This window comes from Medicago sativa, chromosome 1 (genome assembly GCF_051527215.1).
Source record: "Medicago sativa cultivar Bolivia chromosome 1, Bolivia_mono, whole genome shotgun sequence".
NCBI lineage: Eukaryota > Viridiplantae > Streptophyta > Magnoliopsida > Fabales > Fabaceae > Medicago > Medicago sativa.
Genome location: NC_140749.1, coordinates 48,429,303 through 48,447,831, shown reverse-complemented (window position 1 = coordinate 48,447,831; position 18,529 = coordinate 48,429,303).

Sequence of the window (18,529 nt, the reverse complement as noted above, 5' to 3'; positions counted from 1 at the left end):
TATATATTTAGGTAACCTGACTAAAATAATGTTCAAATCGAGTTGTCATCCTGAAAGACGAAAGGTCACTTGTTTATTGGTTATATATTCAGGTAAACTGACTAAAATAATGATCAAATGGAGTTATCATCCTAGAAGACGAAAGGTCACACCTTGTGACCTTTCGTCTTCCAGGATAAAAACTCTATTTAAACAATATCTTTGTCAAGTTACTTGTTCATTGGTTATATATTCAAGTAATCTGACTAAAATAATTATCAAATTGAGTTATCATCATGGAAGACGAAAGGTCACACCTTGTGACCTTTCGTCTTCCAGGATAAAAACTATATTTAAACAATATTTTAGTCAGGTTACTTGTTCATTGGGTATATATTTAAGTAACCTAACTAAAATAATGTTTAAATTGAATTATCATCCTGGAAGACGAAAGGTCACACCTTGTGACCATTCATCTTTCAGGATAAAAACTCTATTTAAACAATATTTTAGTCATGTTACTTGTTCATTGGTTATATATTCAAGTAACCTGACTAAAATAATGTTCAAATCGAGTTATCATCCTGGATGACGAAAGGTCACACCTTGTGAACTTTCGTCTTCCAGGATCAAAACTATATTTAATCAATATTTTAGTCAAGTTACTTGTTCATTGGTTATATATTCAAGTAACCTGACTAAAATAATGTTTAAATCGAGTTATCATCCTGGAAGACGAAAGGTCACACCTTGTGACCTTTCGTCTTCCAGGATAAAAACTCTATTTAAACAATATTTTAGTCAAGCTACTTGTTCATTGTGACCTTTCGTCTTCGAGAATAAAAACTCTATTTAAACAATATTTTAGTCAAGTTACTTGTTCATTGGTTATATATTCAAGTAACCTGACTAAAATAATGTTTAAATCGAGTTATCATCCTGGAAGACGAAAGGTCACACCTTGTGACCTTTCGTCTTCCGGGATAAAAACTGTATTTAAACAATATTTTAGTCACGTTACTTGTTCTTTGTGACCTTTCGTCTTCCAGAATAAAAACTCTATTTAAACAATATTTTAGTCATGTTACTTGTTCATTGGTTATATATTCAAGTAATCTGACTAAAATAATTATCAAATTGAGTTATCATCATGGAAGACGAAAGGTCACACCTTGTGACCTTTCGTCTTCCAGGATAAAAACTATATTTAAACAATATTTTAGTCAGGTTACTTGTTCATTGGGTATATATTTAAGTAACCTAACTAAAATAATGTTTAAATTGAATTATCATCCTGGAAGACGAAAGGTCACACCTTGTGACCATTCATCTTTCAGGATAAAAACTCTATTTAAACAATATTTTAGTCATGTTACTTGTTCATTGGTTATATATTCAAGTAACCTGACTAAAATAATGTTCAAATCGAGTTATCATCCTGGAAGACGAAAGGTCACACCTTGTGACCTTTCGTCTTCCAGGATAAAAACTCTATTTAAACAATATTTTAGTCAAGCTACTTGTTCATTGTGACCTTTCGTCTTCGAGAATAAAAACTCTATTTAAACAATATTTTAGTCAAGTTACTTGTTCATTGGTTATATATTCAAGTAACCTGACTAAAATAATGTTTAAATCGAGTTATCATCCTGGAAGACGAAAGGTCACACCTTGTGACCTTTCGTCTTTGAGGATAAAAACTCTATTTAAACAATATTTTAGTCAAGTTACTTGTTCATTGGTTATATATTCAGGTAACCTGACTAAAATAATGTTTAAATCGAGTTATCATCCTGGAAGACGAAAGGTCACACCTTGTTCATTGTGACCTTTCGTCTTCCAGAATAAAAACTCTATTTCAACAATATTTTAGTCAAGTTACTTGTTCATTGGTTATATATTCAAGTAAGCTGACTAGAATAATGTTCAAATCGAGTTATCATCCTGGAAGACGAAAGGTCACACCTTGTGACCTTTCGTCTTCCAGGATAAAAACTCAATTTAAACAATATCTTAGTCAAGTTACTTGTTCATTGGTGATATATTCAAGTAACCTGACTAAAATAATGATCAAATCGAGTTATCATCCTGGAAGACGAAAAGTCACACCTTGTGATCTTTCGTCTTCCAGGATAAACACTCTATTTAAACAACATTTAAGTCAAGTTACTTGTTCATTGGTTATGTATTCAAGTAACCTGACTAAGATAATGTTCAAATCGAGTTATCATCCTGGAAGACGAAAGGTCACACCTTGTGACCTTTCGTCTTCCGGGATAAAAACTGTATTTAAACAATATTTTAGTCACGTTACTTGTTCTTTGTGACCTTTCGTCTTCCAGAATAAAAACTCTATTTAAACAATATTTTAGTCATGTTACTTGTTCATTGGTTATATATTCAAGTAATCTGACTAAAATAATTATCAAATTGAGTTATCATCATGGAAGACGAAAGGTCACACCTTGTGACCTTTCGTCTTCCAGGATAAAAACTATATTTAAACAATATTTTAGTCAGGTTACTTGTTCATTGGGTATATATTTAAGTAACCTAACTAAAATAATGTTTAAATTGAATTATCATCCTGGAAGACGAAAGGTCACACCTTGTGACCATTCATCTTTCAGGATAAAAACTCTATTTAAACAATATTTTAGTCATGTTACTTGTTCATTGGTTATATATTCAAGTAACCTGACTAAAATAATGTTCAAATCGAGTTATCATCCTGGATGACGAAAGGTCACACCTTGTGAACTTTCGTCTTCCAGGATCAAAACTATATTTAATCAATATTTTAGTCAAGTTACTTGTTCATTGGTTATATATTCAAGTAACCTGACTAAAATAATGTTTAAATCGAGTTATCATCCTGGAAGACGAAAGGTCACACCTTGTGACCTTTCGTCTTCCAGGATAAAAACTCTATTTAAACAATATTTTAGTCAAGCTACTTGTTCATTGTGACCTTTCGTCTTCGAGAATAAAAACTCTATTTAAACAATATTTTAGTCAAGTTACTTGTTCATTGGTTATATATTCAAGTAACCTGACTAAAATAATGTTTAAATCGAGTTATCATCCTGGAAGACGAAAGGTCACACCTTGTGACCTTTCGTCTTTGAGGATAAAAACTCTATTTAAACAATATTTTAGTCAAGTTACTTGTTCATTGGTTATATATTCAGGTAACCTGACTAAAATAATGTTTAAATCGAGTTATCATCCTGGAAGACGAAAGGTCACACCTTGTTCATTGTGACCTTTCGTCTTCCAGAATAAAAACTCTATTTCAACAATATTTTAGTCAAGTTACTTGTTCATTGGTTATATATTCAAGTAAGCTGACTAGAATAATGTTCAAATCGAGTTATCATCCTGGAAGACGAAAGGTCACACCTTGTGACCTTTCGTCTTCCAGGATAAAAACTCTATTTAAACAATATCTTAGTCAAGTTACTTGTTCATTGGTGATATATTCAAGTAACCTGACTAAAATAATGATCAAATCGAGTTATCATCCTGGAAGACGAAAGGTCACACCTTGTGATCTTTCGTCTTCCAGGATAAACACTCTATTTAAACAACATTTAAGTCAAGTTACTTGTTCATTGGTTATGTATTCAAGTAACCTGACTAAGATAATGTTCAAATCGAGTTATCATCCTGGAAGACGAAAGGTCACACCTTGTGACCTTTCGTCTTCCGGGATAAAAACTGTATTTAAACAATATTTTAGTCACGTTACTTGTTCTTTGTGACCTTTCGTCTTCCAGAATAAAAACTCTATTTAAACAATATTTTAGTCATGTTACTTGTTCATTGGTTATATATTCAAGTAATCTGACTAAAATAATTATCAAATTGAGTTATCATCATGGAGGACGAAAGGTCACACCTTGTGACCTTTCGTCTTCCAGGATAAAAACTATATTTAAACAATATTTTAGTCAGGTTACTTGTTCATTGGGTATATATTTAAGTAACCTAACTAAAATAATGTTTAAATTGAATTATCATCCTGGAAGACGAAAGGTCACACCTTGTGACCATTCATCTTTCAGGATAAAAACTCTATTTAAACAATATTTTAGTCATGTTACTTGTTCATTGGTTATTTATTCAAGTAACCTGACTAAAATAATGTTCAAATCGAGTTATCATCCTGGATGACGAAAGGTCACACCTTGTGAACTTTCGTCTTCCAGGATCAAAACTATATTTAATCAATATTTTAGTCAAGTTACTTGTTCATTGGTTATATATTCAAGTAACCTGACTAAAATAATGTTTAAATCGAGTTATCATCCTGGAAGACGAAAGGTCACACCTTGTGACCTTTCGTCTTCCAGGATAAAAACTTTATTTAAACAATATTTTAGTCAAGCTACTTGTTCATTGTGACCTTTCGTCTTCGAGAATAAAAACTCTATTTAAACAATATTTTAGTCAAGTTACTTGTTCATTGGTTATATATTCAAGTAACCTAACTAAAATAATGTTTAAATCGAGTTATCATCCTGGAAGACGAAAGGTCACACCTTGTGACCTTTCGTCTTTGAGGATAAAAACTCTATTTAAACAATATTTTAGTCAAGTTACTTGTTCATTGGTTATATATTCAGGTAACCTGACTAAAATAATGTTTAAATCGAGTTATCATCCTGGAAGACGAAAGGTCACACCTTGTGACCTTTCGTCTTCCAGGATAAAAACTCTATTTAAACAATATTTTAGTCAAGCTACTTGTTCATTGTGACCTTTCGTCTTCGAGAATAAAAACTCTATTTAAACAATATTTTAGTCAAGTTACTTGTTCATTGGTTATATATTCAAGTAACCTGACTAAAATAATGTTTAAATCGAGTTATCATCCTGGAAGACGAAAGGTCACACCTTGTGACCTTTCGTCTTTGAGGATAAAAACTCTATTTAAACAATATTTTAGTCAAGTTACTTGTTCATTGGTTATATATTCAAGTAACCTGACTAAAATAATGTTTAAATCGAGTTATCATCCTGGAAGACGAAAGGTCACACCTTGTGACCTTTCGTCTTCCAGGATAAAAACTCTATTTAAACAATATTTTAGTCAAGCTACTTGTTCATTGTGACCTTTCGTCTTCGAGAATAAAAACTCTATTTAAACAATATTTTAGTCAAGTTACTTGTTCATTGGTTATATATTCAAGTAACCTGACTAAAATAATGTTTAAATCGAGTTATCATCCTGGAAGACGAAAGGTCACACCTTGTGACCTTTCGTCTTTGAGGATAAAAACTCTATTTAAACAATATTTTAGTCAAGTTACTTGTTCATTGGTTATATATTCAGGTAACCTGACTAAAATAATGTTTAAATCGAGTTATCATCCTGGAAGACGAAAGGTCACACCTTGTTCATTGTGACCTTTCGTCTTCCAGAATAAAAACTCTATTTCAACAATATTTTAGTCAAGTTACTTGTTCATTGGTTATATATTCAAGTAAGCTGACTAGAATAATGTTCAAATCGAGTTATCATCCTGGAAGACGAAAGGTCACACCTTGTGACCTTTCGTCTTCCAGGATAAAAACTCTATTTAAACAATATCTTAGTCAAGTTACTTGTTCATTGGTGATATATTCAAGTAACCTGACTAAAATAATGATCAAATCGAGTTATCATCCTGGAAGACGAAAGGTCACACCTTGTGATCTTTCGTCTTCCAGGATAAACACTCTATTTAAACAACATTTAAGTCAAGTTACTTGTTCATTGGTTATGTATTCAAGTAACCTGACTAAGATAATGTTCAAATCGAGTTATCATCCTGGAAGACGAAAGGTCACACCTTGTGACCTTTCGTCTTCCGGGATAAAAACTGTATTTAAACAATATTTTAGTCACGTTACTTGTTCTTTGTGACCTTTCGTCTTCCAGAATAAAAACTCTATTTAAACAATATTTTAGTCATGTTACTTGTTCATTGGTTATATATTCAAGTAATCTGACTAAAATAATTATCAAATTGAGTTATCATCATGGAAGACGAAAGGTCACACCTTGTGACCTTTCGTCTTCCAGGATAAAAACTATATTTAAACAATATTTTAGTCAGGTTACTTGTTCATTGGGTATATATTTAAGTAACCTAACTAAAATAATGTTTAAATTGAATTATCATCCTGGAAGACGAAAGGTCACACCTTGTGACCATTCATCTTTCAGGATAAAAACTCTATTTAAACAATATTTTAGTCATGTTACTTGTTCATTGGTTATATATTCAAGTAACCTGACTAAAATAATGTTCAAATCGAGTTATCATCCTGGATGACGAAAGGTCACACCTTGTGAACTTTCGTCTTCCAGGATCAAAACTATATTTAATCAATATTTTAGTCAAGTTACTTGTTCATTGGTTATATATTCACGTAACCTGACTAAAATAATGTTTAAATCGAGTTATCATCCCGGAAGACGAAAGGTCACACCTTGTGACCTTTCGTCTTCCAGGATAAAAACTCTATTTAAACAATATTTTAGTCAAGCTACTTGTTCATTGTGACCTTTCGTCTTCGAGAATAAAAACTCTATTTAAACAATATTTTAGTCAAGTTACTTGTTCATTGGTTATATATTCAAGTAACCTGACTAAAATAATGTTTAAATCGAGTTATCATCCTGGAAGACGAAAGGTCACACCTTGTGACCTTTCGTCTTTGAGGATAAAAACTCTATTTAAACAATATTTTAGTCAAGTTACTTGTTCATTGGTTATATATTCAGGTAACCTGACTAAAATAATGTTTAAATCGAGTTATCATCCTGGAAGACGAAAGGTCACACCTTGTTCATTGTGACCTTTCGTCTTCCAGAATAAAAACTCTATTTCAACAATATTTTAGTCAAGTTACTTGTTCATTGGTTATATATTCAAGTAAGCTGACTAGAATAATGTTCAAATCGAGTTATCATCCTGGAAGACGAAAGGTCACACCTTGTGACCTTTCGTCTTCCAGGATAAAAACTCTATTTAAACAATATCTTAGTCAAGTTACTTGTTCATTGGTGATATATTCAAGTAACCTGACTAAAATAATGATCAAATCGAGTTATCATCCTGGAAGACGAAAGGTCACACCTTGTGATCTTTCGTCTTCCAGGATAAACACTCTATTTAAACAACATTTAAGTCAAGTTACTTGTTCATTGGTTATGTATTCAAGTAACCTGACTAAAATAATGTTCTAATCGAGTTATCATCCTGGAAGACGAAAGGTCACACCTTTTGACCTTTCCTCTCCCAGGATAAAAACTCTATTTAAACAATATTTTAGTCAAGTTACTTGTTCATTGGTTATATATTCAGGTAACCTGACTAAAATAATGTTCAAATCGAGTTATCATCCTGGAAGACGAAAGGTCACACCTTGTGACCTTTCGTCTTCCAGGATAAAAACTCTTTTTAAACTATATTTTAGTCAAGTTACTTGTTCATTGGTTATTTATTCAAGTAAGCTGACTAAAATAATGTTCAAATCGAGTTATCATCCTGGAAGACGAAAGGTCACATCTTGTGACCTTTTGTCTTCCAGGATAAAAACTCTATTTAAACAATATCTTAGTCAAGTTACTTGTTCATTGGTTATATATTCAAGTAACCTGACTAAAATAATGTTCAAATCGAGTTATCATTATGTAAGACGAAAGGTGACACCTTGTGACCTTTCGTCTTCCAGGATAAAAACTCTGTTTAAACAATTTCTTAGTCAAGTTACTTGTTCATTGGTTATATACTCAAGTAACCTGACTAAAATAATGTTCAAATCGAGTTATCATCCTGGAAGACGAAAGGTCACACCTTGTGACCTTTCGTCTTCCGGGATAAAAACTGTATTTAAACAATATTTTAGTCACGTTACTTGTTCATTGTGACCTTTCGTCTTCCAGAATAAAAACTCTATATAAACTATATTTTAGTCAGGTTACTTGTTCATTGGTTATATATTCAAGTAACCTGACTAAAATAATGTTTAAATCGAGTTATCATCCTGGAAGACGAAAGGTCACACCTAGTTCATTGTGACCTGTCCTCTTCCAGAATAAAAACACTATTTAAAAATATTTTAAATAAGTTACTTGTTCATTGGTTATATATTCAGGTAACCTGACTAAAATAATGTTCAAATCGAGTTATCATCCTGGAAGACGAAAGGTCACACCTTGTGATCTTTCGTCTTCCAGGCTAAACACTCTATTTAAACAATATTTTAGTCAAGTTGCTTGTTCATTGGTTATATATTCAAGTAACCTGACTAAAATAATGTTCAAATCGAGTTATCATCCTGGAAGACGAAAGGTCACACCTTGTGACATTTCATCTTCCAGGATAAAAAACTCTATTTAAACAATATCTTTGTCAAGTTACTTGTTCATTGGTTATCTATTCAAGTAACCTGACTAAAATAATGTTCAAATCGAGTTATCATCCTGGAAGACGAAAGGTCACACCTTGTGACCTTTCGTCTTACGGGATAAAAACTGTATTTAAACAATATTTTAGTCACGTTACTTGTTCATTGTGACCTTTCGTCTTCCAGAATAAAAACTCTATATAAACAATATTTTAGTCAGGTTACTTGTTCATTGGTTATATATTCAAGTAACCTGACTAAAATAATGTTTAAATCGAGTTATCATCCTGGAAGACGAAAGGTCACACCTTGTTCATTGTGACCTTTCGTCTTCCAGAATAAAAACTCTATTTAAACAATATTTTAAATAAGTTACTTGTTCATTGGTTATATATTCTAGTAACCTGACTAAAATAATGTTCAAATCGAGTTATCATCCTGGAAGATGAAAGGTCACACCTTGTGATCTTTCGTCTTCCAGGATAAACACTCTATTTAAACAATATTTTAGTCAAGTTACTTGTTCATTGGTTATATATTCAAGTAACCTGACTAAAATAATGTTCAAATCGAGTTATCATCCTGGAAGACGAAAGGTCACACCTTGTGACCTTTCGTCTTCCAGGATGAAAACTCTATTTAAACAATATCTTTGTCAAGTTACTTGTTCATTGGTTATATATTCAAGTAAGCTGACTAAAATAATGATCAAATCGAGTTATCATCCTGGAAGACGAAAGGTCACACCTCGTGACCTTTCGTCTTCCAGGATAAAAACTATATTTAAACAATATTTTAGTCAAGTTACTTGTTCATTGGTTATATATTCAGGTAACCTGACTAAAATAATGTTCAAATCGAGTTGTCATCCTGAAAGACGAAAGGTCACTTGTTTATTGGTTATATATTCAGGTAAACTGACTAAAATAATGATCAAATCGAGTTATCATCCTAGAAGACGAAAGGTCACACCTTGTGACCTTTCGTCTTCCAGGATAAAAACTCTATTTAAACAATATCTTTGTCAAGTTACTTGTTCATTGGTTATATATTCAAGTAATCTGACTAAAATAATGATCAAATTGAGTTATCATCATGGAATACGAAAGGTCACACCTTGTGACCTTTCGTCTTCCAGGATAAAAACTATATTTAAATAATATTTTAGTCAGGTTACTTGTTCATTGGGTATATATTTAAGTAACCTAACTAAAATAATGTTTAAATTGAATTATCATCCTGGAAGACGAAAGGTCACACCTTGTGACCATTCATCTTTCCGGATAAAAACTCTATTTAAACAATATTTTAGTCAAGTTACTTGTTCATTGTGACCTTTCGTCTTCCAGAATAAAAACTCTATATAAACAATATTTTAGTCAGGTTACTTGTTCATTGGTTATATATTCAAGTAACCTGACTAAAATAATGTTTAAATCGAGTTATCATCCTGGAAGACGAAAGGTCACACCTTGTTCATTGTGACCTTTCGTCTTCCAGAATAAAAACTCTATTTAAAAATATTTTAAATAAGTTACTTGTTCATTGGTTATATATTCAAGTAACCTGACTAAAATAATGTTCAAATCGAGTTATCATCCTGGAAGACGAAAGGTCACACCTTGTGATCTTTCGTCTTCCAGGATAAACACTCTATTTAAACAATATTTTAGTCAAGTTGCTTGTTCATTGGTTATATATTCAAGTAACCTGACTAAAATAATGTTCAAATCGAGTTATCATCCTGGAAGACGAAAGGTCACACCTTGTGACATTTCATCTTCCAGGATAAAAGCTCTATTTAAACAATATCTTTGTCAAGTTACTTGTTCATTGGTTATCTATTCAAGTAACCTGACTAAAATAATGTTCAAATCGAGTTATCATTTTGGAAGACGAAAGGTCACACCTTGTTCATTGTGACCTTTCGTCTTCCAGAATAAAAACTCTATTTAAACAATATTTTAAATAAGTTACTTGTTCATTGGTTATATATTCAAGTAACCTGACTAAAATAATGTTCAAATCGAGTTATCATCCTGGAAGACGAAAGGTCACACCTTGTGATCTTTCGTCTTCCAGGATAAACACTCTATTTAAACAATATTTTAGTCAAGTTCCTTGTTCATTGGTTATATATTCACGTAACCTGACTAAAATAATGTTCAAATCGAGTTATCATCCTGGAAGACGAAAGGTCACACCTTGTGATCTTTCGTCTTCCAGGATAAACACTCTATTTAAACAATATTTTAGTCAAGTTGCTTGTTCATTGGTTATATATTCAAGTAACCTGACTAAAATAATGTTCAAATCGAGTTATCATCCTGGAAGACGAAAGGTCACACCTTGTGACATTTCATCTTCCAGGATAAAAGCTCTATTTAAACAATATCTTTGTCAAGTTACTTGTTCATTGGTTATCTATTCAAGTAACCTGACTAAAATAATGTTCAAATCGAGTTATCATTTTGGAAGACGAAAGGTCACACCTTGTTCATTGTGACCTTTCGTCTTCCAGAATAAAAACTCTATTTAAACAATATTTTAAATAAGTTACTTGTTCATTGGTTATATATTCAAGTAACCTGACTAAAATAATGTTCAAATCGAGTTATCATCCTGGAAGACGAAAGGTCACACCTTGTGATCTTTCGTCTTCCAGGATAAACACTCTATTTAAACAATATTTTAGTCAAGTTCCTTGTTCATTGGTTATATATTCACGTAACCTGACTAAAATAATGTTCAAATCGAGTTATCATCCTGGAAGACGAAAGGTCACACCTTGTGATCTTTCGTCTTCCAGGATAAACACTCTATTTAAACAATATTTTAGTCAAGTTGCTTGTTCATTGGTTATATATTCAAGTAACCTGACTAAAATAATGTTCAAATCGAGTTATCATCCTGGAAGACGAAAGGTCACACCTTGTGACATTTCATCTTCCAGGATAAAAAACTCTATTTAAACAATATCTTTGTCAAGTTACTTGTTCATTGGTTATCTATTCAAGTAACCTGACTAAAATAATGTTCAAATCGAGTTATCATCCTGGAAGACGAAAGGTCACACCTTGTGACCTTTCGTCTTACGGGATAAAAACTGTATTTAAACAATATTTTAGTCACGTTACTTGTTCATTGTGACCTTTCGTCTTCCAGAATAAAAACTCTATATAAACAATATTTTAGTCAGGTTACTTGTTCATTGGTTATATATTCAAGTAACCTGACTAAAATAATGTTTAAATCGAGTTATCATCCTGGAAGACGAAAGGTCACACCTTGTGATCTTTCGTCTTCCAGGATAAACACTCTATTTAAACAATATTTTAGTCAAGTTGCTTGTTCATTGGTTATATATTCAAGTAACCTGACTAAAATAATGTTCAAATCGAGTTATCATCCTGGAAGACGAAAGGTCACACCTTGTGACATTTCATCTTCCAGGATAAAAGCTCTATTTAAACAATATCTTTGTCAAGTTACTTGTTCATTGGTTATCTATTCAAGTAACCTGACTAAAATAATGTTCAAATCGAGTTATCATTTTGGAAGACGAAAGGTCACACCTTGTTCATTGTGACCTTTCGTCTTCCAGAATAAAAACTCTATTTAAACAATATTTTAAATAAGTTACTTGTTCATTGGTTATATATTCAAGTAACCTGACTAAAATAATGTTCAAATCGAGTTATCATCCTGGAAGACGAAAGGTCACACCTTGTGATCTTTCGTCTTCCAGGATAAACACTCTATTTAAACAATATTTTAGTCAAGTTCCTTGTTCATTGGTTATATATTCACGTAACCTGACTAAAATAATGTTCAAATCGAGTTATCATCCTGGAAGACGAAAAATCACACCTTGTGATCTTTCGTCTTCCAGGATAAACACTCTATTTAAACAATATTTTAGTCAAGTTGCTTGTTCATTGGTTATATATTCAAGTAACCTGACTAAAATAATGTTCAAATCGAGTTATCATCCTGGAAGACGAAAGGTCACACCTTGTGACATTTCATCTTCCAGGATAAAAGCTCTATTTAAACAATATCTTTGTCAAGTTACTTGTTCATTGGTTATCTATTCAAGTAACCTGACTAAAATAATGTTCAAATCGAGTTATCATTTTGGAAGACGAAAGGTCACACCTTGTTCATTGTGACCTTTCGTCTTCCAGAATAAAAACTCTATTTAAACAATATTTTAAATAAGTTACTTGTTCATTGGTTATATATTCAAGTAACCTGACTAAAATAATGTTCAAATCGAGTTATCATCCTGGAAGACGAAAGGTCACACCTTGTGATCTTTCCTCTTCCAGGATAAACACTCTATTTAAACAATATTTTAGTCAAGTTCCTTGTTCATTGGTTATATATTCACGTAACCTGACTAAAATAATGTTCAAATCGAGTTATCATCCTGGAAGACGAAAGGTCACACCTTGTGATCTTTCGTCTTCCAGGATAAACACTCTATTTAAACAATATTTTAGTCAAGTTGCTTGTTCATTGGTTATATATTCAAGTAACCTGACTAAAATAATGTTCAAATCGAGTTATCATCCTGGAAGACGAAAGGTCACACCTTGTGACATTTCATCTTCCAGGATAAAAAACTCTATTTAAACAATATCTTTGTCAAGTTACTTGTTCATTGGTTATCTATTCAAGTAACCTGACTAAAATAATGTTCAAATCGAGTTATCATCCTGGAAGACGAAAGGTCACACCTTGTGACCTTTCGTCTTACGGGATAAAAACTGTATTTAAACAATATTTTAGTCACGTTACTTGTTCATTGTGACCTTTCGTCTTCCAGAATAAAAACTCTATATAAACAATATTTTAGTCAGGTTACTTGTTCATTGGTTATATATTCAAGTAACCTGACTAAAATAATGTTCAAATCGAAACGAAGCATGTAATAAAGTGGCCTAGCCTTATCGAAACGAAGCATGTAATAGTTCCTATGAAATCTAACAAGCATATATTCGAATTCCAAGGTTGATTTTATCATTTTCAAAAATGGACAAAATGATGGTTAAGTGAATTTTCTTGTTAATTTACGGATTTTACTCGTTTTTGACCCTTTTTCTTTCACTAAAAAGGTCATAAAGTGGCCTAGCCTTATCGAACCGAATCATGTAATAGTTCCTAAGAAATCTAACAAGCATATCTACGACATCCACGGTTTAGTTTAGAATTTTTTAAAAAGGCCAAAATGGGGGTTAAGTGAATTTCCTTGTTAATTTACGGATTTTACTCGTTTTTAACCTTTTTTCTTTCACTAAAAAGGGCTTAAAGTGGTCGAGGCTTGTCGAATCGAAGCATGTAATAGTTCCTATGAAATCTAACAAGCATATATTCGACTTCCAAGGTTGATTTTATCATTTTTCAAACACGGACAAAATGATGGTTAAGTGAATTTCCTTATTAATTTACGGATTTTACTCGTTTTTGACCCTTTTTAATTCACTAAAAAGGTCATAAAGTGGCCTAGCCTTATCGAATCGAAGCATGTAATAGTTCCTAGGAAATCTAACAAGCATATCTACGACATCCATGGTTTAGTTTAGAATTTTTTAAAAAGGCCAAAATGGGGGTTAAGTGAATTTCCTTGTTAATTTACGGATTTTACTCGTTTTTAACCTTTTTTCTTTCACTAAAAAGGGCTTAAAGTGGTCGAGGCTTGTCGAATCGAAGCATGTAATAGTTACTATGAAATCTAACAAGCATATATTCGACTTCCAAGGTTGATTTTATCATTTTCAAACACGGACAAAATGAGGGTTAAGTGAATTTCCTTGTTAATTTACGGATTTTACTCGTTTTTGACCCTTTTTAATTCACTAAAAAGGTCATAAAGTGGCCTAGCCTTATCGAATCGAAGCATGTAATAGTTCCTATGAAATCTAACAAGCATATCTACGACATCCATGGTTTATTTTAGAATTTTTTAAAAAGGCCAAAATGGGGGTTAAGTGAATTTCCTTGTTAAGTTACGGATTTTACTCGTTTTTGACCCTTTTTCTTTCACTAAAAAGGGTTTAAAGTGGTCGAGTCTTGTCGAATCAAAGCATGTAATAGTTCCTATGAAATCTAACAAGCATATATTCGACTTCCAAGGTTGATTTTATCATTTTCAAACACGGACAAAATGAGGGTTAAGTGAATTTCCTTGTTAATTTACGGATTTTACTCGTTTTTGACCCTTTTTAAGTCACTAAAAAGGTCATAAAGTGGCCTAGCCTTATCGAAACGAAGCATGTAATAGTTCCTATGAAATCTAACAAGCATATATTCGAATTCCAAGGTTGATTTTATCATTTTCAAAAATGGACAAAATGATGGTTAAGTGAATTTTCTTGTTAATTTACGGATTTTACTCGTTTTTGACCCTTTTTCTTTCACTAAAAAGGTCATAAAGTGGCCTAGCCTTATCGAACCGAATCATGTAATAGTTCCTAAGAAATCTAACAAGCATATCTACGACATCCACGGTTTAGTTTAGAATTTTTTAAAAAGGCCAAAATGGGGGTTAAGTGAATTTCCTTGTTAATTTACGGATTTTACTCGTTTTTAACCTTTTTTCTTTCACTAAAAAGGGCTTAAAGTGGTCGAGGCTTGTCGAATCGAAGCATGTAATAGTTCCTATGAAATCTAACAAGCATATATTCGACTTCCAAGGTTGATTTTATCATTTTTCAAACACGGACAAAATGATGGTTAAGTGAATTTCCTTATTAATTTACGGATTTTACTCGTTTTTGACCCTTTTTAATTCACTAAAAAGGTCATAAAGTGGCCTAGCCTTATCGAATCGAAGCATGTAATAGTTCCTATGAAATCTAACAAGCATATCTACGACATCCATGGTTTAATTTAGAATTTTTTAAAAAGGCCAAAATGGGGGTTAAGTGAATTTCCTTGTTAAGTTACGGATTTTACTCGTTTTTGACCCTTTTTCTTTCACTAAAAAGGGTTTAAAGTGGTCGAGTCTTGTCGAATCAAAGCATGTAATAGTTCCTATGAAATCTAACAAGCATATATTCGACTTCCAAGGTTGATTTTATCATTTTCAAACACGGACAAAATGAGGGTTAAGTGAATTTCCTTGTTAATTTACGGATTTTACTCGTTTTTGACCCTTTTTAAGTCACTAAAAAGGTCATAAAGTGGCCTAGCCTTATCGAAACGAAGCATGTAATAGTTCCTATGAAATCTAACAAGCATATATTCGAATTCCAAGGTTGATTTTATCATTTTCAAAAATGGACAAAATGATGGTTAAGTGAATTTTCTTGTTAATTTACGGATTTTACTCGTTTTTGACCCTTTTTCTTTCACTAAAAAGGTCATAAAGTGGCCTAGCCTTATCGAACCGAATCATGTAATAGTTCCTAAGAAATCTAACAAGCATATCTACGACATCCACGGTTTAGTTTAGAATTTTTTAAAAAGGCCAAAATGGGGGTTAAGTGAATTTCCTTGTTAATTTACGGATTTTACTCGTTTTTAACCTTTTTTCTTTCACTAAAAAGGGCTTAAAGTGGTCGAGGCTTGTCGAATCGAAGCATGTAATAGTTCCTATGAAATCTAACAAGCATATATTCGACTTCCAAGGTTGATTTTATCATTTTCAAACACGGACAAAATGATGGTTAAGTGAATTTCCTTGTTAATTTACGGATTTTACTCGTTTTTGACCCTTTTTAATTCACTAAAAAGGTCATAAAGTGGCCTAGCCTTATCGAATCGAAGCATGTAATAGTTCCTGTGAAATCTAACAATCATATCTACGACATCCATGGTTTATTTTAAAATTTTGAAAAGCGGACAAAATGGAGGTTAAGTGAATTTCCTTGTTAATTTACGGATTTTACTCGTTTTTGACCCTTTTTCTTTCACTAAAAAGGTCATAAAGTGGCCTAGCCTTATCGAACCGAATCATGTAATAGTTCCTAAGAAATCTAACAAGCATATCTACGACATCCACGGTTTAGTTTAGAATTTTTTAAAAAGGCCAAAATGGGGGTTAAGTGAATTTCCTTGTTAATTTACGGATTTTACTCGTTTTTAACCTTTTTTCTTTCACTAAAAAGGGCTTAAAGTGGTCGAGGCTTGTCGAATCGAAGCATGTAATAGTTCCTATGAAATCTAACAAGCATATATTCGACTTCCAAGGTTGATTTTATCATTTTCAAACACGGACAAAATGATGGTTAAGTGAATTTCCTTATTAATTTATGGATTTTACTCGTTTTTGACCCTTTTTAATTCACTAAAAAGGTCATAAAGTGGCCTGGCCTTATCGAATCGAAGCATGTAATAGTTCCTAGGAAATCTAACAAGCATATCTACGACATCCATGGTTTATTTTAGAATTTTTTAAAAAGGCCAAAATGGGGGTTAAGTGAATTTCCTTGTTAATATACGGATTTTACTCGTTTTTGACCTTTTTTCTTTCACTAAAAAGGACTTAAAGTGGTCGAGGCTTATCGAATCGAAGCATGTAATAGTTCCTATGAAATCTAACAAGCATATATTCGACTTCCAAGGTTGATTTTATCATTTTCAAACACGGACAAAATGAGGGTTAAGTGAATTTCCTTGTTAATTTACGGATTTTACTCGTTTTTGACCCTTTTTAATTCACTAAAAAGGTCATAAAGTGGCCTAGCCTTATCGAATCGAAGCATGTAATAGTTCATATGAAATCTAACAAGCATATATTCGAATTCCAAGGTTGATTTTATCATTTTCAAAAATGGACAAAATGAGGGTTAAGTGAATTTCCTTGTTAATTTACGGATTTTACTCGTTTTTGACCCTTTTTAATTCACTAAAAAGGTCATAAAGTGGCCTAGCCTTATCGAATCGAAGCATGTAATAGTTCCTATGAAATCTAACAAGCATATATTCGAATTCCAAGGTTGATTTTATCATTTTCAAAAATGGACAAAATGAGGGTTAAGTGAATTTCCTTGTTAATTTACGGATTTTACTCGTTTTTGACCCTTTTTAAGTCACTAAAAAGGTCATAAAGTGGCCTAGCCTTATCGAAACGAAGCATGTAATAGTTCCTATGAAATCTAACAAGCATATATTCGAATTCCAAGGTTGATTTTATCATTTTCAAAAATGGACAAAATGATGGTTAAGTGAATTTTCTTGTTAATTTACGGATTTTACTCGTTTTTGACCCTTTTTCTTTCACTAAAAAGGTCATAAAGTGGCCTAGCCTTATCGAACCGAATCATGTAATAGTTCCTAAGAAATCTAACAAGCATATCTACGACATCCACGGTTTAGTTTAGAATTTTTTAAAAAGGCCAAAATGGGGGTTAAGTGAATTTCCTTGTTAATTTACGGATTTTACTCGTTTTTAACCTTTTTTCTTTCACTAAAAAGGGCTTAAAGTGGTCGAGGCTTGTCGAATCGAAGCATGTAATAGTTCCTATGAAATCTAACAAGCATATATTCGACTTCCAAGGTTGATTTTATCATTTTCAAACACGGACAAAATGATGGTTAAGTGAATTTCCTTGTTAATTTACGGATTTTACTCGTTTTTGACCCTTTTTAATTCACTAAAAAGGTCATAAAGTGGCCTAGCCTTATCGAATCGAAGCATGTAATAGTTCCTGTGAAATCTAACAATCATATCTACGACATCCATGGTTTATTTTAAAATTTTGAAAAGCGGACAAAATGGAGGTTAAGTGAATTTCCTTGTTAATTTACGGATTTTACTCGTTTTTGACCCTTTTTCTTTCACTAAAAAGGTCATAAAGTGGCCTAGCCTTATCGAACCGAATCATGTAATAGTTCCTAAGAAATCTAACAAGCATATCTACGACATCCACGGTTTAGTTTAGAATTTTTTAAAAAGGCCAAAATGGGGGTTAAGTGAATTTCCTTGTTAATTTACGGATTTTACTCGTTTTTAACCTTTTTTCTTTCACTAAAAAGGGCTTAAAGTGGTCGAGGCTTGTCGAATCGAAGCATGTAATAGTTCCTATGAAATCTAACAAGCATATATTCGACTTCCAAGGTTGATTTTATCATTTTCAAACACGGACAAAATGATGGTTAAGTGAATTTCCTTATTAATTTATGGATTTTACTCGTTTTT